At 33.7% G+C, this 13817-nt stretch overlaps 2 long non-coding RNA genes across 2 annotated transcripts; both read left to right on the forward strand.

The window, feature by feature from the left end:
• The first annotated feature begins 63 nt into the window (after positions 1 to 63).
• Positions 64 to 2825, forward strand: LOC134236194 (uncharacterized). The gene is made up of 3 exons (XR_009985561.1): positions 64 to 134; positions 276 to 308; positions 2041 to 2825. It is a non-coding gene; the product is annotated as an uncharacterized LOC134236194 (long non-coding RNA).
• A 3157-nt stretch (positions 2826 to 5982) lies between these two features.
• On the forward strand, positions 5983 to 9374 carry LOC134236195 (uncharacterized). The gene is made up of 2 exons (XR_009985562.1): positions 5983 to 6082; positions 6627 to 9374. It is a non-coding gene; the product is annotated as an uncharacterized LOC134236195 (long non-coding RNA).
• Positions 9375 to 13817: the final 4443 nt, after the last annotated feature.

A 13817-nucleotide genomic window follows, 5' to 3' on the forward strand; every position in this document is an offset into this window, starting at 1 on the left:
TACCTGAGTAAATAAAACAAATTAAATAAATAAAACAAATCCTTTTCAACTTTGTATCTCTTTAGTTGCAGAGAATGAATCATCAAGCGACGAAATCGACGGTATTGATGCTCAGACACAAACACAGAGAGAAGGTTGGTCAAAAATAAAATACATGAATTCATAATATTTTTTTTATTATCTATTCAAAATAATTTTCTTACATGTAATTATATACATCTTACGTATATAGTCAATTTATAAATTATTTCTCCACTTCATTTTCATTGTTGCAGAAAATGATCCCGTAATGGAAGATACCATGATAGGTAATAATTATTTGTAAGAAGCAAGTGGGTTTAAATAAAAGGAAGGTTACAATAACGGGTGGACATAATATTTATGCTCTTCTCAGACGAAGTGGTTACATAATTTAATTTTGACAATACCTAATGGACATGAAAATGCATACTGTGCAGGCTCTATTACAGTAAACTTTTCCCGTACACGGTTAGTTATGTGAAGGTTGGAAAGAGGGTAACAGATCAGATTACTACAGTATTTATCACATTATATTAAGTTAATTATTTATACTGGACACAATAACTATCATTTAAGAAAATGTTGGAAGTAAAGATCGTTTCTTTTATCATTTTTTTATTCAGTAAGATGCTAAAGAGCATTTTATCATTTAAAAATTAAAAAATGACGGTATTTTTTAAAAAGAGAAAGTTGCTTTTAATATCAAATAAATAGGAAAAACAAGCTCTTATAATTGCGTTCAAGGTAAGAAAATTCGAAATTTGCATCAAATTACTATGTATGTTTAAATACACATTTCAAATTATATACTGAAAGGAAAAAGAAACGCAGGGTAAACTTTTGAGGTTAATTAAATTTGTTTTCCTTAAAATACTTGTAAGTTTTCCTATATAACTTTTAAAATCACCTTTCAAAAAGATATAACCAAATTCACATATGATTTTGTCTAATTATTCATGAGTTATTGAAGCTCAAATGACGATACCCTCCAAAAGTGAAAATCGAAAACATTCATTATCTTCAATGTCTATCTCGTGCATCTGTCATAGTCTTATTTCTCCTTTGCATGGTATTTCATCAGAGTGTTTATCTTTCAAACCCTGGCTATATTTAGCATGGGTAACCACACAAAAAAATAAGTCAAACGGCGCGCGCATGCGCCAGTGAGAGGAATACAACAGTAAGTTGACTGGCTCAAAAAACCAAATTGCGGAATTGTTTTCTTTCAAATTTCGTATGAATGTAATGATTATAATCGTCTTCTCTATAAATGGCTGTTTTTGTGGTAGTAAGGTGGCGATTTAAGAGATGGCAGGACGAATAATCCGCTCGTAACATGGCTCTGTTTCGCGTTATCGTCATCGTCACGGTTGATTGAAAACCACTCCAGACCCTCTCTGACAACGGGTAAAATGTTTTATGGGGGAAAATTTACAAGAGACAACTTAGTAAACCGTTGTTGCCTTTTTCATTAATTAGGCAATTCGAAAACAAGACCCCATTGAACTTCCGTAAACTGAGCCAAGATTGCAATAAATTCATAATGTCTCTTAATATTGAAAAACGAAGTGCATACCTCATATGCATCAAATAATGCAACAAGATTTGTTGACAAACTTGTCGTTATCAAATTGCACGTGTTTTGGGCTTTTTAGCGTTTTCCCTACGTGACGTCATAAATTTTACGGTTGAGTAATTCTGAATACTGATTTTGATGCACAGTAACTTAATTTCCCGTCTGACCAATTTTCGTAATTTTAGGTCATGTGGTCAAATTTTTATTGAAAATTATGCTACCCTGCGTTTCTTTTTCCTTTCAGTATAGCTATCACATTCAAGATCCATATGCTTTATCCAATTTTGGGATTTAGGATTTATCTATAAAATTCATGTAAAATACTAACAAGAATAGAACTTTAATAGATAGAGTAAAACAGATGAAATACCTTAAAGTAGGTATACGTGTATTTACCCAAAGCATCAAGGTATACGTCCAAAACTTTCTTTTTTAATTTTTAGACAACATTGCGAAAGAAATTTTAGCCGAATACACCATTGAAAACGCTCAATTGTTTAGTCTTTTAAAACAACAATGCAAATTGGAGGATACAATGGGTTTCACCACCTACTTTCTTCACGGGTAAAAAAAAAAGGACTATAGAAAGGACATTTTGCGACAAAGAGACGAGGATGGTCTTACACTTCTTCATTATGCTGCAATTGGAGGTTCAACTCGAATATTTGATGATATTTTACAAACTGATAACAGCCTGAAAGTTGATGTTAAATGTAATAGAGGTCAAACGGTTCTGCACTATGCAATAAGAGAAGGTCAAGAGGAAATGAGTATTTACCTAATTACAAAATATGAGGAACTGCTTTGTGGCATCAAATCTGATACAAAACAAAGACCTGAAATTCATGAAGATTCAGAAAAGAAAATTACTCCAAGCTTTGAATCAATCCATTGGATTGCATGGATTGGTAAATTAGACCTTCTGGAAACTATGAAAAGGAGAGATATGAACACACCGTCATGTCTTGATATGGCAAAAACAACAAGAAATGGTCTTAATATTTTACACATAGCTTGCTTGGCAAATGATAATACTTTCTGTAAACATGTAATTGAAAATGAAAATCAAATTGACATCTTTACAATAGATACCTGTGGATGGAATGCTGCTCATTTTGCTGCAAGAGCAAATAACTATGCCTTTTTTGATATACTTAAACAATGTAAAAAAGAAAATCTTATTGAAATCAAAACCAAAAGTGGAAAAACAACTTTACATATAGCTTGTGAATATGCAAACGAAATGCTATTTATGTTCATAAATGATTTTATGCCCATTTCTTGTGTATTGAAAGTGGGACAAGCGAGATAACTCTAATACTTTTGTGCAGTCTTGTTTTTCCAACAGCCGCAGTATCAGATTGAGTACAATCAGTGGCAGCGCCATATTTGTATGGAAATACAAGTTTAATTTTGAACAAGCAAGTTGGCTTACAGCGTGTCCAGTGCACAATTAATACATTTGATGGACTTCTCGTGATGTGATCTTTTGGATTTCCAAGGAATTCAACACATTTTCGACGCTTATATCATTATGCGAGGAAATAGAGACAACATTAAAACAATTATATTTAATGTAAAAAATGTAGCGATTTCGGTCATTGGGATTAGTGGGGGCAGAATAGGCCGAAGTATGGACATTAGAGTGCTAGAAGAGGAGATTCAAAGGAACCGACCACTAACCGACCGAAGCTAATTTTACATATTGCGGGAAACGATATCGATCAGCCGCATGCTGATGAGGACTCGGTAAGGGAAATTGTGTCAAAAATAATGGCGACATGTGACTTGTTTTTAAACCGGTATCATTTAAATACACTATAGGCCTAGATATATGTGTGTCAGTTTTTACCAAGATATTCCACCAGACACTGCCGAGTTGTTTTATATAATAAGTAAATAGTCTTGGCAAATCAATTTTTAAAAGAAGTTAAAAACAGAAGGCAGGTTGTGTACTGGAAGTTAAAGGGCTTGAAGAACTCTGTAGTGAATAACTTTTGTGATGATGAACCATATGAACCATATTGGCAATGTAAATATTACAGGGCAATCAGGGGTGCTGTGATACATAGTACAAGTGATAGCTAGCTAAATATTTTGTATGTCATATAGCCATATAACAATTATAATTAATTTGCATTTTAAATTTATGAAACAGGCAATACATGTATATGTAGCTTATTATGCATATATGACACAATGTTATACTTTCAGCAGTTTTCGGTTTAATCACATATTAGATGCACTGTAGAGAGCCAGTCCAAGAGTGGGAAATACAGCAAGGGACCCTTGTGATCGAGCATTTATTTTTACTTAGAACAGTTAGTCTGGAAACTTTTTCTATTGCAGGAGTTGCAGTAGAGCCTGTGATAATTTGCCACATGTTCAAGTATGAGTGGTAATTTTGCACATACTGAACAATTAGTGGTATTTTAATGTATTATTGAATCTTGATAATTTTATCAAGTTACAAATGCGATAATTCTATCGCTATGCTTTACAATAAGTGATAATTTTATCACATCTTGATCAGTGCTGAATCTTGATAATTCTATCAAGTTATAAATGCGATAATTCTATCGCAATTAGTGATAATTTTATCACGTCTTCAATAGTGCTGAATCTTGATAATTCTATCAAGTCATAAAAGCGATAATTCTATCGCAATTAGTGATAATTTTATCACGTCTTGATCAGTGCTGAATCTTGATAATTCTATCAAGTTTTAATGCGATAATTCTATCGCAATTAGTGATAATTTTATCACATCTTCAATAGTGCTGAATCTTGATAATTCTATCAAGTCATAAATGCGATAATTCTATCGCAGTTAGTGATAATTTTATCACGTCTTGATCAGTGCTGAATCTTGATAATTCTATCAAGTTATTAATGCGATAATTCTATCGATATTAGTGATAATTTTACCACGTCTTCAATAGTGCTGAATCTTGATAATTCTTTCAAGTTATAAATGAGATAATTCTATCGCAATAATAAGTGATAATTTAAATTAATTTTATCACGTCTTCATTAGTGCTGAATCTTGTTAATTTTATCAAGTTACAAATGCGATAATTCTTTTGCAATGCTTCACTAGGGATAGTGAATTAATTACTGATATTGCAATGGTTTCTTGATACATTGTGTAGCTCTATTTCACTAGTGCACTGTAATTATACAGATTGTTTTAAAATATAAACAATGATATGTTTAAAGAATTACCCTAGAGTCAGGTCTAATGGGTAATTTTATCCTATTGCCTGATATGGGCTAATATTTGGATGAGTAAATCAACAATAATTTTGCCACATTAAAGCTGATAATTTTATCAGTCATAGATAGGTTGAATTCTTGACATGATTTGTTTAAATTAGGCATACATGCTAACATCCAATTATAGAAATGAATATTGGTAATAGGCCTACAGCCTATGGGGGTGGTTACAAGACCAGTTAATTTACAACAAGAGGAAGTCGCAAGTGACACTCCAACAAGCAACAATCATTCAAGCCAAGAATCCCTGTATCATTAGGCCATAGGGTCTCGGTGTAGATTCTAAGATAAAAAGCAAAATCTGGGGAAGTAAATTTGTTGATTTGGAAATTTGTTAGGAATCAAAAATAAGAATAATAATAAAGGCTTTGAAATCAGTGAAAACTTAGAAGGGGAGTGTGAAATCTAGCCCAAAAACAAACATTAAATTCAGAAATCCCTAGTGAGGCACTGGCTATTAGTTTGGGTAAATCCAAAGTAGGTCTTAATTCTGGGTTTCGGGTATTCTTAATAAATTCAAATCTGTTCAATATCAGGAGGTAGAAGATGCAGTAGGTTTAATGCGCATATATGGGAAAAATTGTGGGTTGTTTAAATTGGATATTCAAAATGCATATAAAATTATTCCAATACATTGTTCAGATTAGGAATTTTGGGTTGGGTTTTACTTTAGACATAGAATACTATTTTGACAAAACTCTCCCTATGTGACTAAATTTTTCTTGTCAGTTATTTGAAGAATCCAGTACTGCAGTACATTGGGTATGTGAAAACAAGTTAGGCTTACATGGGAGACTAGTTCTTGATTTTGTTCAAGGATATTAAGGAGTTAAAAACTGTCCTTCCCTGCACTTCGCTTATATTTTTGGGTATTGAGTTGGATTCTATTTTGATGGAGTCATGTTTACCACAAGACAAGTTAACTAAAGCTAGACACCTTCACAAATTCACAAGTCTAAAAAATCTATAACATTACTAGAGTTACAGTCTGTAATAGGTTTGTTAAACTGCGCCTGTTCAGTGATCATTTCAGGACGACCATTTCTTAGGCGTCTGATTGATCTGTCAATTGAGTTAACTCAACCTTTTCATCAAGGAAGCTCTAGCGGATTTAAATGCTTATTATGGCCTAAAACCTGGAAAACCTATCATATTACAATAAAAGGAGTTATTTCCCAGTGTACTTGCAGTTCAGCTTTGGGCAGATCAGTCAGAAAATCGATGTATTATTATTAATTTTTTTTTTCACGGATAATGAGGCTGTTGTGCACATCATCAACAAACAAACCTAAAGTAAAGTCAATCATGGTTCTTGTTTGTCATTTAGTAGTGCAATATTTTAAACACAATATTTATTTCAAGGAAAACATGTATCGGGTTTAGATAAAGTTTTAGCTGATCATCTTTCTTGCCAGCAGATTCCACAGCCCCTTCAAAAATTTTCCTACAACAACCCTGTAGCATGCCATAACAACGAGGACAATCTCAAAGTTTAGAATCAATAGCTTCAGACCTAATAAATCAGGAATTAGCATCATCAACTCATAATACTTATCAAAGGGCAATTGATTATTACCATTATTTGGTGTCATCATTTTGCTTTGCCAACTAAAGGTGTACCAGCAAAAGCAAAAGCTTAAGATATCATTTTGTTTATAGTTTATTGTTACTGGCAACCTATGTTTCAGCATAATATGAAATATGAAAGCCCCAACTTTTAGTGAAAAAATGATTACAAGGTTACAAGAAAAAGACAAGCTTAGTGGACACTAGGTTACCTATAACACAAATCATTCTTAAACAGCTGATAGCTTCTTTACAATATACAACAAGTTTATATTTTGTACAGGTACTTATGAAAAGTGTGTATTTAGTGGCATTTTCACTGTTTTCTTAGGATTGCAAAATTTACAGCTTCAAAAGACAGAAATTGTCATTTATTGACAGTATACAATTTGTACATTTTTAGAAAATATTTCAGACTGCCCAATAGGGTTGGAGTTGACTATGAAAACTTTCAAACATGGTAAAGGTCAATTTTACACTTTGCATGTGAAAAATAACTGCAAAGATAACACAATATGTCTTGTTCAGGCCCTATGGTCATATTTTCAATTATAAAAACCAACTTCTGGTCCTCTTTTTACTTTCATGGATGGGTCACCAGTGTCATGGAAATATTGTACAGATCAGTTATGTTTGTCATTGAATTGGTGTGGGGTAGATTGTAAATGATATAAAGGTCACAGCTTTAGAATCTGAGCAGCCACAACGGCTTTTTCCAATGGAGTTCTAGAGCAAAAAATTAAAGCAATGGGGCTGTGGGTCATCAGACGCTTTCAAAAAGTGCATTCGAATCCCCTTTGTAAGCCTTTGACTGCTCACGAGGTGAGGTTGAGGTAATGAGTTATGACCATGGTGACAAGAGCATCTGGTCAGATTGTAATTCATGACATTTCAAATCTACTCTGAGTTAAGTTCCTATAAAATAGTGAGTAATTTGTTTACTTGTTTGGTTGATTGCAATCAAGTGTTTTAATTACTGGTGTCACAAAATGATACCTGATCATGGTGACAGGAGCATCTGGTCAGATTGTAATTCATGACATTTCAAATCTACTTTGAGTTGAGTTCATATAAAATAGTGAGAAATTTGTTTACTTGTTTGGTTGATTGCAATCAAATGTTTTAATTAGTGGTGTCACAAAATGATACCTGATCATGGTGACAGGAGCATCTGGTCAGATTATAATTCATGACATTTCAAATCTACTTTGAGTTGAGTTCATATAAAATAGTGAGAAATTTGTTTACTTGTTTGGTTGATTGCAATCAAATGTTTTAATTACTGGTGTCACAAAATGATACCTGATCATGGTGACAGGAGCATCTGGTCAGATTATAATTCATGACATTTCAAATCTACTTTGAGTTGAGTTCATATAAAATAGTGAGAAATTTGTTTACTTGTTTGGTTGATTGCAATCAAATGTTTTAATTACTGGTGTCACAAAATGATACCTGATCATGGTGACAGGAGCATCTGGTCAGATTATAATTCATGACATTTCAAATCTACTTTGAGTTGAGTTCATATAAAATAGTGAGAAATTTGTTTACTTGTTTGGTTGATTGCAATCAAATGTTTTAATTACTGGTGTCACAAAATGATACCTGATCATGGTGACAGGAGCATCTGGTCAGATTATAATTCATGACATTTCAAATCAACTTTGAGTTGAGATCCTATATAAAATATTGAGTAATTTACTTGGTTGATGTCTATCAAGTGTGTTAATTACTGGTGTCACAAATTATACCCAATCATGGTGACAAGAGCATCTGATTGTAAAATAAATATCAAACCAGTAATAGAGAATATGAAAGTTTGGAAATTGTCAAAATATGTGAACAAGTTTGACACATTATTTGTTTCAGCAAAGAGGACATTGGCTTAGAAAAAACATTTTCAATCATGATGACAGGAGCATCTGGTTGTATCAAGAAGTAGTAAAGTTTTGATGTAATTATGTATCTAACAAACTTTGCGTACAAGGCATAATAATATGGTATTGTTTTACAAGAGTTGAAATAGTTTCTTTGTATGTTGGTAATGTGTTATTTTTCATTGTTTGTATCCAGTTTGTATGAATTTTAGGGATACTTCTATTGTAGTAAGATTAAGACTCGCACTTAGGGTTGGGTGGGGATTACTGCTGATGACAGTTCAGATCTGCCTGTCATTGGCAGTAAGTGGCATTTTTACCTTACCCCACCTTTGATGTAAAAGTTTTATACAGTAATGTTTTGATCTATTTGGAAGTTGCATGTAGTGATATTGGTATCACTGCAAGGTTTATAAATGTAAATCTATCAAACTACATTTTCATTTTTGTAATAGTTTTACAAAATTGTCATTTGATAATAAATGACCTTTTTCAACTTCAAACGGTGTTGTGTTTGAGTCAGATAATGTAATATTACATCAAACAGAGCAACCTATAGTGCGAGTATCAGGAAGATGGGCATAAATGCTATTTATGTTCATAAATGATTTTATGCCCATTTCTTGTGTATTGAAAGTGGGACAAGCGAGATAACTCTAATACTTTTGTGCAGTCTTGTTTTTCCAACAGCCGCAGTATCAGATTGAGTACAATCAGTGGCAGCGCCATATTTGTATGGAAATACAAGTTTAATTTTGAACAACCCTCCCACCTCTCCCTTATAGTTAAAAATTTATAGTGTTCTTAATTGATGTGAATAATTTGATAATAATTTTCCATATTTCTTTTTTCAGTAGGTAAGGCATTTTTACCTTACCCCACCTTTGATGTAAAAGTTTTATACAGTAATGTTTTGATCTATTTGGAAGTTGCATGTAGTGATATTGGTATCACTGCAAGGTTTATAAATGTAAATCTATCAAACTACATTTTCATTTTTGTAATAGTTTTACAAAATTGTCATTTGATAATAAATGACCTTTTTCAACTTCAAACGGTGTTGTGTTTGAGTCAGATAATGTAATATTACATCAAACAGAGCAACCTATAGTGCGAGTATCAGGAAGATGGGCATAAAAGGTCGTTGATTACCTGCTGAAAAATCATAAAACACTTTTAAATGAAGCCGATGAACTGGAATGGAATGCACTTCATTATGCAACAAAAGGTGGGAATCTAAATATTTTGAAAAAATTAATCTTTTGTGGATTGAAAATTACTTCCCTCACTATCGAAGGGAAAACTTTACTTTATGTAGCATGTTTTCATAAACAAGTGAACATTTGTAGTTATGTAGTTGATGAATTTGTAAAAGCAAATCGAACCGATCTAATAAATAAAAAGACAACGAACTACAAGTGGCTAGCTGTGCACTATCTTGGTGTTGAAAGAACAGGACATGGCAGAGAAAAGACTATTCTTGACATTCTCCATGAATGTAACATGGATTTGAAAGGTGGGACGGGTGATGGACATAGTATTCTGGATATAGCTGTAGAACATGTAAATGAAGAACTAGTAGACTGTATCCTCTCAGAAAAATACATTAAAATTATGGATATTGACAAACAAAAGCTACAAAAGGCATTAAAAAAGACAAATAATGAAAGAATTAAAATGATTATCACAAAAGCTCTTGAAAAGCTGTAATTCGCATAGGAAATGTTATAACAGAGCAAGACTCTACTTCGGACATTTTACCGTTATAACTGGATACAGGTAACTGGTAACGAAGTATAATTGAAACGGGTGAAATGTAAATCGGCACTTGCAAGCCTAAGAAATTGTTCTTGATTGTTGTTATTAAATTTTAACTTTTTGTACACATTTTTTTCTTTGCGTAGATTTAATTTTGTTGTTTAATATCAGTAGTAACAAAACATCTCTTACCTAAAGTTGATTACAAGCATTGTAAAAGTACATGACTCTATAAAAGATCCCCAATCTTTTAAACAATTATTTAAAATATATTTCTTAAGAAGAGAAACGATGCTTTCAAAAACAAGGTTCTAAATGATAGTCGGTACACATCAGATGAGAAAAAAAAGTTTCCTGAGAATGATGATTTTTGTCTAAATACATGTACATCGAATCAAGAACTAAAGATCATTATATTACAATCCAATGAGAAAATCATATACAGTGGACCCTCATTTATCCGGACGCTTTGGTTCCCAGTAAATTTGTCCGGATATGTGAAGCATCCGGATATCTGAATCACCAGTTAAACAAGACAGAATAACATTTTAAAATTTCGTTCCGATGAAAAATCGTCCGGATACTGAAGCATCCGGACATCTGGCGTCCGGATATCTGAAGGTCCACTGTAGTATATTTCTTCACACTCACAGTACAGTGAATATTGACCACATGTGTAAAAACATTCTTTTACTCAAATAAGCAAGTTCAGAATACGGAACTTCCGAGATATGTAGTTACGGTCGTTTTTGGTTCAGTAATTAGAATCTCTGTCACGTGATAATGCACAAATTGTTAGGCAATCTCATCGAGAAAGTGAAAGTTAGCAGACGCGCGCTAATGCGATTTGAATGGGAAAAGAAAGGACGCAGACAAAGAAATCAGCGGATGAACCCAGTTCATATTGGTGCTCTGTACCTGGCTGTACTGCCGATGGTCGGAAGAAAGCCAATTTAGCTGCCTATCCATGGATGAAAGGTGTGACATTTCATGCCTACCCAGGACCGCATCGCAATCCTTCGCTGCGACGCAGGTACAGGGGCGTAGTATCAGGGGGGGCCAGGGGGGGCCAGGCCCCCCCACTTTTTCTCCCGACATTATCTTTACTATAGAAAAAGTTTAATGAAAGGAAGGTTTGCCCCCCCACATTTCAGCAAAGGGTAGTGTTATAAGAAAATTTACCCCAAAAAGTTTGAATTGAAAGTAAGTTGGTCTTGAAAAAAGTTAGCCACCCCCCCCTCCCCCCCCCCCCCCCCCCCCCCCCCCCCCCCCCCCCCCCCCCCCCCCCCCCCCCCCCCCACGAAATAGGATTTTCGACTTCGGGCAAATTTTTTTTTTTTTTTTTTTTTTTTTGCTTGTCAACTTCTTCAGGTAAGTAAAAAAAAAATTTTCTCAGGTTGGCCCCCTCACTTCCAAAAACGATGCTACGCGCCTGAGGTAGGTTGATTATGTAGTTAAATATTGTTTGACTTTGTGTTTTTTTAATCAGTACACGTTTTAATTCACTGTTGACGACCAAAAAATGCACCACAGGCACCTGATTGTTTGACAGTAAATTGAAATAAAAGCCCTGCATGAACTATTAAAAAAAAAACACACACACGCAAAACTTCCCTATATTGGTTATAGTATGTACATACATGAATATGTGTTTTTATATATTGAGGAGTAGATTTTTTATTGAGGGCAGTACTTAATGCAATTTATTGTTGAAAATTCATGTGTCTGTACACATAGAGACCCTTGAAGTTGATAGAATTTATATAAATATACATGCACTCTAATATTTTTAAAAGAACTTCCACACTGACATGGTACTTGTACATGTATTTACCAGGCTTCGGGGCCACCAACCTATAAAAATCTCAGCTCAAATCTCAGCCTTAAATCTCAGGATTCTGCCTCACCTGAGATTTTCCAAAATCACTGTGCCACCACCATTTCTGAGATAGGTCTCGTGTAAGCTGAGATTTGAGAAAAATCTCAGCAGTATCTTCGTTGTTGTATGCGGCCTTTTTTCTAATATTTCAAGAATTTGTGGAATCAATGATTAAATTTACCTTTATTCAGTTGTACATGCAAATACTGAGGTGTAGATCGCGAAGAAAACACATCCCCCACTTTCTTCGTCTTTTAACTTTTTCTAGTGATTCAACAGAGGGGATTCCATTACGACATTTGCGGCAATAAATGTTCATTTAACCCTCGTAAATATATTTATACAGAAGTAAAACATAAAAACCTATCAAAACTTTGTAGTCTTGGCTCGTCTGTCGACATAAACACACAAAAACATACACTGAGGCGTCACTTCCGCCATTGTGATGTTACGTGAAGCAGGTAGGCGGATCAAGACTATTCCCTGACCCATTGATAATAAATATTTTTCTTGCTTTTGTTCTTTGTTAGATATTAATTCTCCATAGCAAAAAAAAATGTTTGGGTTATAAGAACTTTATGTATTTAGAATAAAAATAAGTGATTTTTTTTTCTAGCAGATCGAAAGTAAATAAATGGATTTTTTTAATTAAAACAATAATTAAAAAAAACAACCTCGATATATAGCTGAATTTCTCACATGTTTTAATAAATCGGGAGCGTTCCATAATTGTGCACGTGGATAAATGCGATAAGATAAACAGCGAACATATCCATGGGGCGGGTAAGAAACGCATGCTTGGTTTTAAAGGACTATTTTTTGAGAAATTGTTCAATATATTGTAGAGGAATATTCAGTTCGTAACCCCCTCCCATCGAAGGAAGAAAATCAGCTAAAAATTCGTGGAACTAAGCGCATACTCAGTACATACAGAAGAGGCAATAACACATTGCATTATTTTTCTATGATCTCGTAAAGTCTATGTTTTTTCATATTAGATATAAAAAAAAATCAACAACGAATATGCATGTTGCACGGCTTGATCAAAAATCATTGTTACATTGGAAACTCAATACAAGTCGATCTCGCATAACGAGTGGCCCTAATGAACATGCGAAACCGATTAATCTCTTTAAAAAGTTTCACTGCGTAATGATGTAACACTGATTAAACCACGCGTACGGATCACATTTTTTATTTAAAAAATTTTCATTCGTGGATCTTGTTGTGATATATACATGTACATGTATCTCAGAATGGTCATAAATGAAGCTTATACTTATAAATGAAATAAACGATCAAGGATTTAATCACAACGCATTGTTCATCTTGTTGTTATAAAGTCGATCCAAATTGTATAGATTTATTAATATATCCCCCGCTTGAAAACGGGAAGGTATATAGTAATCAATATGGCCGTCCTTCCGTCTAGCTGTCTGTCCATCCGTCTGTCTGTTACTATTTGGGGTACCCATCTCTTATCCGCAACTCCTCTCATACCACACGAATGAAATTTGATGAGACTTTCACAGAATCTTTATTACACTGTACATAATGCCATTGTGCACCTCCTATTTTACATTTTGATCTGACACATTTTGGATTTCCAACAGCATAACATGGACACTGCCATTATATTCATATGGGAGGCGCGGAGGGGGGGGGGGGTCATTTAGTGAGCTGATTGCTCACATTACCTCTAGTTAAAGAACCAAATTAGACAAATCTATCATCCATGATGGTGTTTTACATATTATTTCGAAGGAACAGAAATATTTGTACATGGAAATTTAAACAGATTTCTTTTTATATTCTCTTACAATTTATATTTAGGCTAATAAATAGTAAAATATAAATACTG

The sequence above is a fragment of the Saccostrea cucullata genome, unplaced genomic scaffold (assembly GCF_032062105.1).
Source record: "Saccostrea cucullata isolate Sc308-1 unplaced genomic scaffold, CSIRO_AGI_Scuc_v1 ctg3442, whole genome shotgun sequence".
In the NCBI taxonomy this organism is placed as follows: Eukaryota; Metazoa; Mollusca; class Bivalvia; order Ostreida; family Ostreidae; genus Saccostrea; species Saccostrea cuccullata.